Source organism: Pleurodeles waltl, chromosome 12, assembly GCF_031143425.1.
Source record: "Pleurodeles waltl isolate 20211129_DDA chromosome 12, aPleWal1.hap1.20221129, whole genome shotgun sequence".
In the NCBI taxonomy this organism is placed as follows: Eukaryota; Metazoa; Chordata; class Amphibia; order Caudata; family Salamandridae; genus Pleurodeles; species Pleurodeles waltl.
The window spans coordinates 1954045-1967950 of NC_090451.1; the positions used below are offsets into that span (position 1 = coordinate 1954045).

The 13906-nt window shown below is 40.0% G+C and overlaps 6 non-coding genes across 6 annotated transcripts; all 6 read left to right on the forward strand.

Annotated features, from left to right (window-relative positions):
• Positions 1-1023: 1023 nt before the first annotated feature.
• On the forward strand, positions 1024-1105 carry TRNAS-GCU (transfer RNA serine (anticodon GCU)). Its single transcript has one exon. It is a non-coding gene; the product is annotated as a tRNA-Ser (tRNA).
• Positions 1106-1610: 505 nt separating this feature from the next.
• On the forward strand, positions 1611-1692 carry TRNAL-AAG (transfer RNA leucine (anticodon AAG)). The gene has a single exon. It is a non-coding gene; the product is annotated as a tRNA-Leu (tRNA).
• A 4654-nt stretch (positions 1693-6346) lies between these two features.
• Positions 6347-6428, forward strand: TRNAS-GCU (transfer RNA serine (anticodon GCU)). The gene has a single exon. It is a non-coding gene; the product is annotated as a tRNA-Ser (tRNA).
• A 498-nt stretch (positions 6429-6926) lies between these two features.
• Positions 6927-7008, forward strand: TRNAL-AAG (transfer RNA leucine (anticodon AAG)). Its single transcript has one exon. It is a non-coding gene; the product is annotated as a tRNA-Leu (tRNA).
• A 4657-nt stretch (positions 7009-11665) lies between these two features.
• TRNAS-GCU (transfer RNA serine (anticodon GCU)) lies at positions 11666-11747 on the forward strand. Its single transcript has one exon. It is a non-coding gene; the product is annotated as a tRNA-Ser (tRNA).
• A 506-nt stretch (positions 11748-12253) lies between these two features.
• On the forward strand, positions 12254-12335 carry TRNAL-AAG (transfer RNA leucine (anticodon AAG)). Its single transcript has one exon. It is a non-coding gene; the product is annotated as a tRNA-Leu (tRNA).
• The last annotated feature ends 1571 nt before the right edge of the window (positions 12336-13906 follow it).

The following is a 13906-nucleotide window of genomic DNA, read 5'->3' on the forward strand; positions in this document are numbered from 1 at the left end:
AATTGCTGATGAGATTAACAGAAATGACTTTAGATTGTAACCAGTAGGGAAATAAATATCCTAACACTTAACTAAATTGGTGTGGTTATTCATGACTGAAAGATCATGGTGTGTTCACTTTATTGACTCTCATTAAAGGTTATTGATTAGCATGCTGATTAGTTATTGCGATTGTTGTTGAGATATTGATCTATTGATTTGTGATGCCAAAAGACATCTCGTACTGGGAAGCCCCCGAACCTGGTCTAAAAGGTTCATCGACCTAGGCGTGTCTCCTTGTAAGTTTACTTATCAAGGCTCTGACGCGCCTTCACTAATAAAAAGTCATCTGATTGCTTGCTGCGGAGTCATCGTCAACAAAAACTACCAAAATATTACTTCAATGTATTGTAAATACGACTGCCTCAGTTTTATGCATTACGTGAGTAGTCGGACAGCAATTTATTTAGCGCAAAAATATATCTTGTTGATGCACGTACGTTTTTAAACTGAAGTGTCATAGCTGTAGCGGCAATACTCCCAGTTTAGGTGGTTTTATAAACTAAGTTTTACTTTCTCCTACTTAAAACTTTTTGCAGAACAATGCACATTAAATGGGAAGGCAGTTTTCCTTAATTGTGTACTATTTGCTGCCTAATGTTGACATGTAAGCACACCACCAATAACTGACACCTAGAGACTCGAAAGCGCCATACCAGTACAATATTTGTATGATATTGCACTTTAAATCCACGTACAACTGAATTAAAGCAATCTTAGCTCATTTGAGGGTAGTGTGATAGTACATCACATATGGATAGAACACGTTTGGAAAGTGTAATTTTCATGATTACATTACATTTAACATATAAATTCAAGCTGAAGTAGGGATGGACAACAAGGTCGTATACAGCAAAGCTGAAGACAACAAGTTACCATAACAATCTGTAAATATATGCTCTTTATTATGTTTAGACAACTATCACCTAATAGAACACATTTTGGCTACCATATTTTGTACTCCTGAAACATGGTGTTTTTGAAGACGAGGTGGCCGAGTGGTTAAGGCGATGGACTGCTAATCCATTGTGCTCTGCACGCGTGGGTTCGAATCCCATCCTCGTCGGTTTATTGTTCCGTCTTTAGTTTTTAGTATGTGGTAGGGCTGGGTTAACCCTATTTTATGTGAAAGTTAAATGACATATCCCATGGTATTTCCGGCAGTACAACGGCTTAGTTTGGAAACACCGCTCAGTTGAGTACTGTGCTTAGGCATTACTGTAAACAGCGCCAGCCGGGTTCTGCTCATGAATCACAAAATCTTTCCTGAGGCGGAGGGTTGGTAAGTTGAGGGACGTAGATAGTTTGATTCCTTATCCTTAAAGAAAGAGAAGCAGCGTGTGCGGGACGCCAATGTAAGGGTTGTCTTCCTACGGACTCTCAGGACTTGCGCTCCCTGACACCTCCCATGGCCCGGGGCCAATCCTGACCTACTGAATGTATCACGTGCCTGCTGCTGTTGGCGTTGACTTTCCTAGGATCACTTCACAGGCTATACACCCTTATTCTCCAAGTCCCCTATACAACAGAACATCTCACTTCAGAAAGCTTACAGAAACAGGTTTGCAGAGGGTAGTGTGGCCGAGTGGTCTAAGGTGCTGGATTAAGGCTCCAGTCTCTTTGGAGGCATGGGTTCGAATCCCACCGCTGCCAGTATTTTTCAACTCACAAACGTATTTTGTCTGCATCAGTGTCTCACTCTCTGCCTTCTGCAACTACGATCCACATAGCGAGAGGTGAGACTATGTAAAGTGGTGACGTATATATATAAGGGTAGCCAGACAGTGGGACCGAGCCTTCTTATTTTAAAAAACCACAACCTAAGGTGACAAGAATTGTATCGGTAAACAAACCAGCTGTCTTGAAGTCTAACTATAGAGGCGACGAGAGGGGTCACTGTGATGCTGAAAGTTCAGTGAGTGTAAACAGTAGAACGCTGTGTGATACGTTTCCTTGCAGTGATGACAGCTCGCGTTTCTAAAGCAGAGAGCAAACATACAATGGGGAAGAAGAATAAATAAGGAAAGACATATATTATATGCAGACAGTTATTATACTTTGCTTTTCACCTGTAACTCGCTCAACTGTCGGTGAATGCTGCGTTACCCTGCATAGCCAGGTCACCACAGCGGGTGTCCACAGTGTTTGGCCAAGTTACTATAGTTGTGAGCTTGTAGATGTGAGGTAGCGTGGCTGAGCAGGCTAAACTGGCTATATTTAGGCTCCAGTCTCTCTGGAGCCGTGGGCTTGAATCCCAACACTTTAAGTTTACTTGAACCAAATACTTTTGCAAAAAAGGTTCATGTAATAAATATTCATTAGGGTCGTGGTTGTGAGTATGACACTAATGGATAAAAGTGGGACTAACAATGCTACAATTCCTGAGACTACCACTGCACTAACAGCCTGGGAGAGGTTTGAGCTGGATACAAGATACTTGCATGAGGGAACTAACTCGAAAGGGGAACTATCCACTGATGTTTTCTATCGCTTGCTGAGTGAGTATGTTGACACAATGGATGCAAAAGATTGTTTTGTGTGTACACAGATTCCTGTTTCGGTACAAGAGGGGGTTACCTATCATAGACTGTCATTAACATATGGGATACGTTGTAGTCTGTTACTAACAAGATTCTATAACCAGGAAGAGATTCAATATTTTTACTCAAATCATGATCTTGTGTTTTCTAATGTGCCTATCATAGAGGATGTGAGTGGGGTAGCTAAGTACTATAGCATAAAGTTAGTTAAAGGATTCTTTCAGGCGACATTAACAATTAGTACATCTTATGCACACCACAATAATTTGACATGTTTGCTTACACCTGTAGAGAAAAGCTTTTTAGATCACACGGAAGAGAGAAGAAGGGCATTGAAGGGTAAACTAGAGAAAGGATTACAGCAACGGGCCTTTGCTAGTAGTGACGGTTATAGTGCAATTAGAGAACAAGGGAAGTTAGCTTTAGACGCACTACATGTAGGAAAGCTTTGCATATCCAAGACCAAATCATACTATGACAATGTGTTTGTGGGAATGAGTGAATGTAAGCGTGTGTTTTTGTTTCAGAGTAAATGGACGTTCATGTTAAATGGACAGGATCCAGCAATCCCCGGGATTTATTATATATGTGGACTTAATGCTTATTACCGTCTTCCAATGGGATAGTATGGGACATGTTATTTGGGGATAGTTTTCCCAAAGATATATCAACTTGACGATTTGAAAAGGTTACCAAAATTGTCTGAATTACATCGTACTAGACATAAGAAAGAGATTGCTGCTGGTGTAGAAGGAGACATATTTGGGAAGATAATTTCTTCAGTGGGAGTTATTATGAACTCCATAAAGATTCAAAAGTTGTCTACTATTGAGGATAACATGCTGACAAACTTTTCAGGGGCTATACTCCTGATGCATACTGAACTTGCTGCGGAGGGGGCTATGACTCTTCAAAACAGGCTTGCTTTAGACATTCTTTTAGTGAAAAATGGCAGAGTTTGTAGATTGCTCAATGGGTGTAATTGTTGCGCTCACATACCAGATAATAGTAATGAGATTAGAAGTATGCTTACTAACTTGACTAGGGATAGTACGGACTTGAAGGATTTGAAAGAACCAGGTGTTTGGAAAAAGGTTGGGAAAGGATTTGCTTCAGTGGGAAATTGGATTAGTAACATTTGGCATGGGATATTGTCTAAAATAATACAGGGGATATTGATTGTTATAGATTGCTTATTTGGATCATGGGTGGCATGTAAAATTAGTAAAAGAATAAAATTTAAGATGGCGAAAAATAATAGGAGGAGCGAAGAAAAACAAAGGGAAAAATTATTCAGGGCAAGATCAAAGGGGAAACCAAGAAGGGAAGAGATTGATATGAGGGAATTTTAGTATGTAAAATTAGTAGGGAAGATTTGTGTGATGACAAGAGTCATCAGAGGAGGGATTGCTGGAGTGTGTCTTTTAAAATTAATATTAACATGAAAAGCTTACAATATATTGTGTAATGAAGCTGCATAAAAAATGTGTTAACGTAGAAATAATGCACACGTTTGAAATGTGCCCACGGGGAGTGGCTACCAATGTATACGAAGACTAATGAAAGTTATTAATGCTGAATTAATTATGTACTAATGTTTTTAATTTGTATTAACATATCAAAATTGGAGTTATGTATTAGGAGTTTGTTCATTAAGCAGTAGGCCTTAGTTTAGCGAAGGTCTGTGCCTAGCTGCCTGGTCTCATATTAAACTGTCTTTTTCTAACGTGCAATGTGCTATTTTCCTGAAGGACATGAAACTGTACTTTCCCAGAAGCTAGAGATATGTGTAGCTGTAGTAAATTCTTTCTCATGGGACCCTACTTGCTCAAGGAGACATTCTTGCTGAATTCAACAGTGTAATTTGTAACAGGTTCAAGGCTGCCTGGAGTAGGAGAAAACAATGGAACTACTGACTGTAGCGTAAAATGTAACTTTTCTTACCTGTCATTCCAACCGATGAAAACGTCAATAACATGGGCCAATCAACGACATGAGAACTGTGGTTTGTGTAAAACTCTGGTGAAGATTATTGGACAGAGATGGCGATGCACCAATGATTATCCATTGAGGAATTAGGAGTAAATTAGACAGCTTTGATTTAACCACATGACCCGAGGAGAAATCAGGCATTTATTGGACATTCCACTCCAAGCCATTCTATGCCATTCTACTGAGCCATTTAGGCCATTTAGTTTGAGACTTTGCCGTTTGTTCGCCCTGTTACTCTAAACCACCCTTTACTTATTCCTTACCTGATACTTACTTCTCCTCTATATGAGGGAAGTTCTTGTTCCTTAGCTATGCCATACTGATACTTTGCCCTGTCCTTTCTTTGCTGATGATGCAAACGACTGATGTCCCGAGGACGAAGACTGACGCTGTTTGCTGATCCGTTGGATGGGTAACTATCTGATGAAAATTGTAATTGTCTGTTTGCCTTTTCTTTCTAGGTACCAACTGCTCTTTGATAGAGGCCATAGTTAGATGTTTTCCAAATTTGTGTTTGCTAAATTGTTTTGCATGAAGCCCAACATGCTGATGCTAATACGAGGTTATTTAAGGTGTTCACTAAAATCTGACGCAAATAGACAAATGACTGAGTTCTTGCTTTGTTGAACCATGCACTACTGAGACTTTGCTAAGTTGCTTCTTAATAATTATGTGTTAATACTGAGTGAATATTCTCTACGCATTGATTAATTGCGTTTCTAATTGCAAATCTGAAGAGTTACTAATGAGATGAATTGCTGATGAGATTAACAGAAATGACTTTAGATTGTAACCAGTAGGGAAATAAATATCCTAACACTTAACTAAATTGGTGTGGTTATTCATGACTGAAAGATCATGGTGTGTTCACTTTATTGACTCTCATTAAAGGTTATTGATTAGCATGCTGATTAGTTATTGCGATTGTTGTTGAGATATTGATCTATTGATTTGTGATGCCAAAAGACATCTCGTACTGGGAAGTCCCCGAACCTGGTCTAAAAGGTTCATCGACCTAGGCGTGTCTCCTTGTAAGTTTACTTATCAAGGCTCTGACGCGCCTTCACTAATAAAAAGTAATCTGATCGCTTGCTGCGGAGTCATCGTCAACAAAAACTACCAAAATATTACTTCAATGTATTGTAATTACGACTGCCTCAGTTTTATGCATTACGTGAGTAGTCGGACAGCAATTTATTTAGCGCAAAAATATTGCTTGTTGATGTACGTACGTTTTTAAACTGAAGTGTCATAGCTGTAGCGGCAATACTCCCAGTTTAGGTGGTTTTATAAACTAAGTTTTACTTTCTCCTACTTAAAACATTTTGCCGAACAATGCACATTAAATGGGAAGGCAGTTTTCCTTAATTGTGTACTATTTGCTGCCTAATGTTGACATGTAAGCACACCACCAATAACTGACACCTAGAGACTCGAAAGCGCCATACCAGTACAATATTTGTATGATATTGCACTTTAAATCCACGTACAACTGAATTAAAGCAATCTTAGCTCATTTGAGGGTAGTGTGATAGTACATCACATATGGATAGAACACGTTTGGAAAGTGTAATTTTCATGATTACATTACATTTAACATATAAATTCAAGCTGAAGTAGGGATGGACAACAAGGTCGTATAGAGCAAAGCTGAAGACAACAAGTTACCATAACAATCTGTAAATATATGCTCTTTATTATGTTTAGACAACTATCACCTAATAGAACACATTTTGGCTACCATATTTTGTACTCCTGAAACATGGTGTTTCGAAGACGAGGTGGCCGAGTGGTTAAGGCGATGGACTGCTAATCCATTGTGCTCTGCACGCGTGGGTTTGAATCGCATCCTCGTCGGTTTATTGTTCCGTCCTTAGTATGTGGTAGGGCTGGATTAACCCTATTTTATGTGAAAGTTAAATGACATATCCCATGGTATTTCCGGCAGTACAACGGCTCAGTTTGGAAACACCGCTCAGTTGAGTACTGTGCTTAGGCATTACTGTAAACAGCGCCAGCCGGGTTCTGCTCATGAATCACAAAATCTTTCCTGAGGCGGAGGGTTGGTAAGTTGAGGGACGTAGATAGTTTGATTCCTTATCCTTAAAGAAAGAGAAGCAGCGCGTGCGGGACGCCAAAGTAAGGGTTGTCTTCCTACGGACTCTCAGGACTGGCGCTCCCTGACACCTCCCATGGCCCGGGACCAATCCTGACCTACTGAATGTATCACGTGCCTGCTGCTGTTGGCGTTGACTTTCCTAGGATCACTTCACAGGCTATACACCCTTATTCTCCAACTCCCCTATACAACAGAACATCTCACTTCAGAAAGCTTACAGAAACAGGTTTGCACAGGGTAGTGTGGCTGAGCGGTCTAAGGCGCTGGATTAAGGCTCCAGTCTCTTTGGAGGCGTGGGTTCGAATCCCACCGCTGCCAGTATTTTTCAACTCTCAAACGTATTTTGTCTGCATCAGTGTCTCACTCTCTGCCTTCTGCACCTACGATCCACATAGCGAGAGGTGAGACTATGTAAAGTGGTTGACGTATATATATAAGGGTAGCCAGACAGTGGGACCGAGCCTTCTTATTTTAAAAAACCACAACCTAAGGTGACAAGAATTGTATCGGTAAACAAACCAGCTGTCTTGAAGTCTAACTATAGAGGCGACGAGAGGGGTCACTGTGATGCTGAAAGTTCAGTGAGTGTAAACAGTAGAACGCTGTGTGATACGTTCCCTTGCAGTGATGACAGCTCACGTTTCTAAAGCAGAGATCAAACATACAATGGGGAAGACGAATAAATAAGGAAAGACATATATTATATGCAGACAGTTATTATACTTTGCTTTTCACCTGTAACTCGCTCAACTGTCGGTAAATGCTGTGTTACCCTGCATAGCCAGGTCACCACAGCGGGTGTCCACAGTGTTTGGCCAAGTTACTATAGTTGTGCACTTGTAGACGTGAGGTAGCGTGGCTGAGCAGGCTAAACTGGCTAGATTTAGGCTCCAGTCTCTCTGGAGCCGTGGGCTTGAATCCCAACATTTTAAGTTTACTTGAACCAAATACTTTTGCAAAAAAGGTTCATGTAATAAATATTCATTAGGGTCGTGGTTGTGAGTATGACACTAATGGATAAAAGTGGGACTAACAATACTACAATTCCTGAGACTACCACTGCACTAACAGCCTGGGAGAGGTTTGAGCTGGATACAAGATACTTGCATGAGGGAACTAACTCGAAAGGGGAACTATCCACTGATGTTTTCTATCGCTTGCTGAGTGAGTATGTTGACACAATGGATGCAAAAGATTGTTTTGTGTGTACACAGATTCCTGTTTCGGTACAAGAGGGGGTTACCTATCATAGACTGTCATTAACATATGGGATACGTTGTAGTCTGTTACTAACAAGATTCTATAACCAGGAAGAGATTTAATATTTTTACTCAAATCATGATCTTGTGTTTTCTAATGTGCCTATCATAGAGGATGTGAGTGGGGTAGCTAAGTACTATAGCATAAAGTTAGTTAAAGGATTCTTTCAGGCGACATTAACAATTAGTACATCTTACGCACACCACAATAATTTGACATGTTTGCTTACACCTGTAGAGAAAAGCTTTTTAGATCACACGGAAGAGAGAAGAAGGGCATTGAAGGGTAAACTAGAGAAAGGATTACAGCAACGGGCCTTTGCTAGTAGTGACGGTTATAGTGCAATTAGAGAACAAGGGAAGTTAGCTTTAGACGCACTACATGTAGGAAAGCTTTGCATATCCAAGACCAAATCATACTATGACAATGTGTTTGTGGGAATGAGTGAATGTAAGCGTGTGTTTTTGTTTCAGAGTAAATGGACGTTCATGTTAAATGGACAGGATCCAGCAATCCCCGGGATTTATTATATATGTGGACTTAATGCTTATTACCGTCTTCCAATGGGATAGTATGGGACATGTTATTTGGGGATAGTTTTCCCAAAGATATATCAACTTGACGATTTGAAAAGGTTATCAAAATTGTCTGAATTACATCGTACTAGACATAAGAAAGAGATTGCTGCTGGTGTAGAAGGACACATATTTGGGACGATAATTTCTTCAGTGGGAGTTATTATGAACTCCATAAAGATTCAAAAGTTGTCTACTATTGAGGATAACATGCTGACAAACTTTTCAGGGGCTATACTCCTGATGGATACTGAACTTGCTGCGGAGGGGGCTATGACTCTTCAAAACAGGCTTGCTTTAGACATTCTTTTAGTGAAAAATGGCAGAGTTTGTAGATTGCTCAATGGGTGTAATTGTTGCGCTCACATACCAGATAATAGTAATGAGATTAGAAGTATGCTTACTAACTTGACTAGGGATAGTACGGACTTGAAGGATTTGAAAGAACCAGGTGTTTGGAAAAAGGTTGGGAAAGGATTTGCTTCAGTGGGAAATTGGATTAGTAACATTTGGCATGGGATATTGTCTAAAATAATACAGGGGATATTGATTGTTATAGATTGCTTATTTGGATCATGGGTGGCATGTAAAATTAGTAAAAGAATAAAATTTAAGATGGCGAAAAATAATAGGAGGAGCGAAGAAAAACAAAGGGAAAAATTATTCAGGGCAAGATCAAAGGGGAAACCAAGAAGGGAAGAGATTGATATGAGGGAATTTTAGTATGTAAAATTAGTAGGGAAGATTTGTGTGATGACAAGAGTCATCAGAGGAGGGATTGCTGGAGTGTGTCTTTTAAAATTAATATTAACATGAAAAGCTTACAATATATTGTGTAATGAAGCTGCATAAAAAATATGTTAACGTAGAAATAATGCACACGTTTGAAATGTGCCCACGGGGAGTGGCTACCAATGTATACGAAGACTAATGAAAGTTATTAATGCTGAATTAATTATGTACTAATGTTTTTAATTTGTATTAACATATCAAAATTGGAGTTATGTATTAGGAGTTTGTTCATTAAGCAGTAGGCCTTAGTTTAGCGAAGGTCTGTGCCTAGCTGCCTGGTCTCATATTAAACTGTCTTTTTCTAACGTGCAATGTGCTATTTTCCTGAAGGACATGAAACTGTACTTTCCCAGAAGCTAGAGATGTGTGTAGCTGTAGTAAATTCTTTATCATGGGACCCTACTTGCTCAAGGAGACATTCTTGCTGAATGCAACAGTGTAATCTGTAACAGGTGCAAGGCTGCCTGGAGTAGGCAGAAAACAATGGAACTACTGACTGTAGCGTAAAATGTAACTTTTCTTACCTGACATTCCAACCGATGAAAACGTCAATAACATGGGCCAATCAACGACATGAGAACTGTGGTTTGTGTAAAACTCTGGTGAAGATTATTGGACAGAGATGGCGATGCACCAATGATTATCCATTGAGGAATTAGGAGTAAATTAGACAGTTTTGATTTAACCACATGACCCGAGGAGAAATCAGGCATTTATTGGACATTCCACTCCAAGCCATTCTTTGCCATTCTACTGAGCCATTTAGGCCATTTCGTTTGAGACTTTGCCGTTTGTTCGCCCTGTTACTCTAAACCACCCTTTACTTATTCCTTACCTGATACTTACTTCTCCTCTATATGAGGGAAGTTCTTGTTCCTTAGCTATGCCATACTGATACTTTGCCCTGTCCTTTCTTTGCTGATGATGCAAACGAATGATGTCCCGAGGACGAAGACTGACGCTGTTTGCTGATCCGTTGGATGGGTAACTATCTGATGAAAATTGTAATTGTCTGTTTGCCTTTTCTTTCTAGGTATCAACTGCTCTTTGATAGAGGCCATAGTTAGATGTTTTCCAAATTTGAGTTTGCTAAATTGTTTTGCATGAAGCCCAACATGCTGATGCTAATACGAGGTTATTTAAGGTGTTCACTAAAATCTGACGTAAATAGACAAATGACTGAGTTCTTGCTTTGTTGAACCATGCACTACTGAGACTTTGCTAAGTTGCTTCTTAATAATTATGTGTTAATACTGAGTGAATATTCTCTATGCATTGATTAATTGCGTTTCTAATTGCAAATCTGAAGAGTTACTAATGAGATGAATTGCTGATCAGATTAACAGAAATGACTTTAGATTATAACCAGTAGGGAAATAAATATCCTAACACTTAACTAAATTGGTGTGGTTATTCATGACTGAAAGATCATGGTGTGTTCACTTTATTGACTCTCATTAAAGGTTATTGATTAGCATGCTGATTAGTTAGTGCGATTGTTGTTGAGATATTGATCTATTGATTTGTGATGCCAAAAGACATCTCGTACTGGGAAGTCCCCGAACCTGGTCTAAAAGGTTCATCGACCTAGGCGTGTCTCCTTGTAAGTTTACTTATCAAGGCTCTGACGCGCCTTCACTAATAAAAAGTAATCTGATCGCTTGCTGCGGAGTCATCGTCAACAAAAACTACCAAAATATTACTTCAATGTATTGTAATTACGACTGCCTCAGTTTTATGCATTACGTGAGTAGTCGGACAGCAATTTATTTAGCGCAAAAATATTTCTTGTTGATGCACGTACGTTTTTAAACTGAAGTGTCATAGCTGTAGCGGCAATACTCCCAGTTTAGGTGGTTTTATAAACTAAGTTTTACTTTCTCCTACTTAAAACTTTTTGCAGAACAATGCACATTAAATGGGAAGGCAGTTTTCCTTAATTGTGTACTATTTGCTGCCTAATGTTGACATGTAAGCACACCACCAATAACTGACACCTAGAGACTCGAAAGCGCCATACCAGTACAATATTTGTATGATATTGCACTTTAAATCCACGTACAACTGAATTAAAGCAATCTTAGCTCATTTGAGGGTAGTGTGATAGTACATCACATATGGATAGAACACGTTTGGAAAGTGTAATTTTCATGATTACATTACATTTAACATATAAATTCAAGCTGAAGTAGGGATGGACAACAAGGTCGTATAGAGCAAAGCTGAAGACAACAAGTTACCATAACAATCTGTAAATATATGCTCTTTATTATGTTTAGACAACTATCACCTAATAGAACACATTTTGGCTACCATATTTTGTACTCCTGAAACATGGTGTTTTTGAAGATGAGGTGGCAGAGTGGTTAAGGCGATGGACTGCTAATCCATTGTGCTCTGCACGCGTGGGTTCGAATCCCGTCCTCGTCGGTTTATAGTTCCGTCTTTAGTTTTTAGTATGTGGTAGGGCTGGGTTAACCCTATTTTATGTGAAAGTTAAATGACATATCCCATGGTATTTCCCGGCAGTACAACGGCTCAGTTTGGAAACACCGCTCAGTTGAGTACTGTGCTTAGGCATTACTGTAAACAGCGGCAGCCTTGTTCTGCTCATGAATCACAAAATCTTTCCTGAGGCGGAGGGTTGGTAAGTTGAGGGACGTAGATAGTTTGATTCCTTATCCTTAAAGAAAGAGAAGCAGCGCGTGCGGGACGCCAATGTAAGGGTTGTCTTCCTACGGACTCTCAGGACTGGCGCTCCCTGACACCTCCCATGGCCCGGAGCCAATCCTGACCTACTGAATGTATCACGTGCCTGCTGCTGTTGGCGTTGACTTTCCTAGGATCACTTCACAGGCTATACACCGTTATTCTCCAACTCCCCTAAACAACAGAACATCTCACTTCAGAAAGCTTACAGAAACAGGTTTGCACAGGGTAGTGTGGCCGAGCGGTCTAAGGTGCTGGATTAAGGCTCCAGTCTCTTTGGAGGCGTGGGTTCGAATCCCACCGCTGCCAGTATTTTTCAACTCACAAACGTATTTTGTCTGCATCAGTGTCTCACACTCTGCCTTCTGCACCTACGAACCACATAGCGAGAGGTGAGACTATGTAAAGTGGTGACATATGTATATAAGGGTAGCCAGACAGTGGGACCGAGCCTTCTTATTTTAAAAAACCACAACCTAAGGTGACAAGAATTGTATCGGTAAACAAACCAGCTGTCTTGAAGTCTAACTATAGAGGCAACGAGAGGGGTCACTGTGATGCTGAAAGTTCAGTGAGTGTAAACAGTAGAACGCTGTGTGATACGTTTCCTTGCAGTGATGACAGCTCGCGTTTCTAAAGCAGAGAGCAAACATACAATGGGGAAGAAGAATAAATAAGGAAAGACATATATTATATGCAGACAGTTATTATACTTTGCTTTTCACCTGTAACTCGCTCAACTGACGGTGAATGCTGCGTTACCCTGCATAGCCAGGTCACCACAGCGGGTGTCCACAGTGTTTGGCCAAGTTACTATAGTTGTGAGCTTGTAGATGTGAGGTAGCGTGGCTGAGCAGGCTAAACTGGCTAGATTTAGGCTCCAGTCTCTCTGGAGCCGTGGGCTTGAATCCCAACACTTTAAGTTTACTTGAACCAAATACTTTTGCAAAAAAGGTTCATGTAATAAATATTCATTAGGGTCGTGGTTGTGAGTATGACACTAATGGATAAAAGTGGGACTAACAATGCTACAATTCCTGAGACTACCACTGCACTAACAGCCTGGGAGAGGTTTGAGCTGGATACAAGATACTTGCATGAGGGAACTAACTCAAAAGGGGAACTATCCACTGATGTTTTCTATCGCTTGCTGAGTGAGTATGTTGACACAATGGATGCAAAAGATTGTTTTGTGTGTACACATATTCCTGTTTCGGTACAAGAGGGGGTTACCTATCATAGACTGTCATTAACATATGGGATACGTTGTAGTCTGTTACTAATAAGATTCTATAACCAGGAAGAGATTCAATATTTTTACTCAAATCATGATCATGTGTTTTCTAATGTGCCTATCATAGAGGATGTGAGTGGGGTAGCTAAGTACTATAGCATAAAGTTAGTTAAAGGATTCTTTCAGGCGACATTAACAATTAGTACATCTTATGCACACCACAATAATTTGACATGTTTGCTTAAACCTGTAGAGAAAAGCTTTTTAGATCACACGGAAGAGAGAAGAAGGGCATTGAAGGGTAAACTAGAGAAAGGATTACAGCAACGGGCCTTTGCTAGTAGTGACGGTTATAGTGCAATTAGAGAACAAGGGAAGTTAGCTTTAGACGCACTACATGTAGGAAAGCTTTGCATATCCAAGACCAAATCATACTATGACAATGTGTTTGTGGGAATGAGTGAATGTAAGCGTGTGTTTTTGTTTCAGAGTGAATGGACGTTCATGTTAAATGGACAGGATCCAGCAATCCCCGGGATTTATTATATATGTGGACTTAATGCTTATTACCGTCTTCCAAAGGGATAGTATGGGACATGTTATTTGGGGATAGTTTTCCCAAAGATATATCAACTTGGCGATTTGA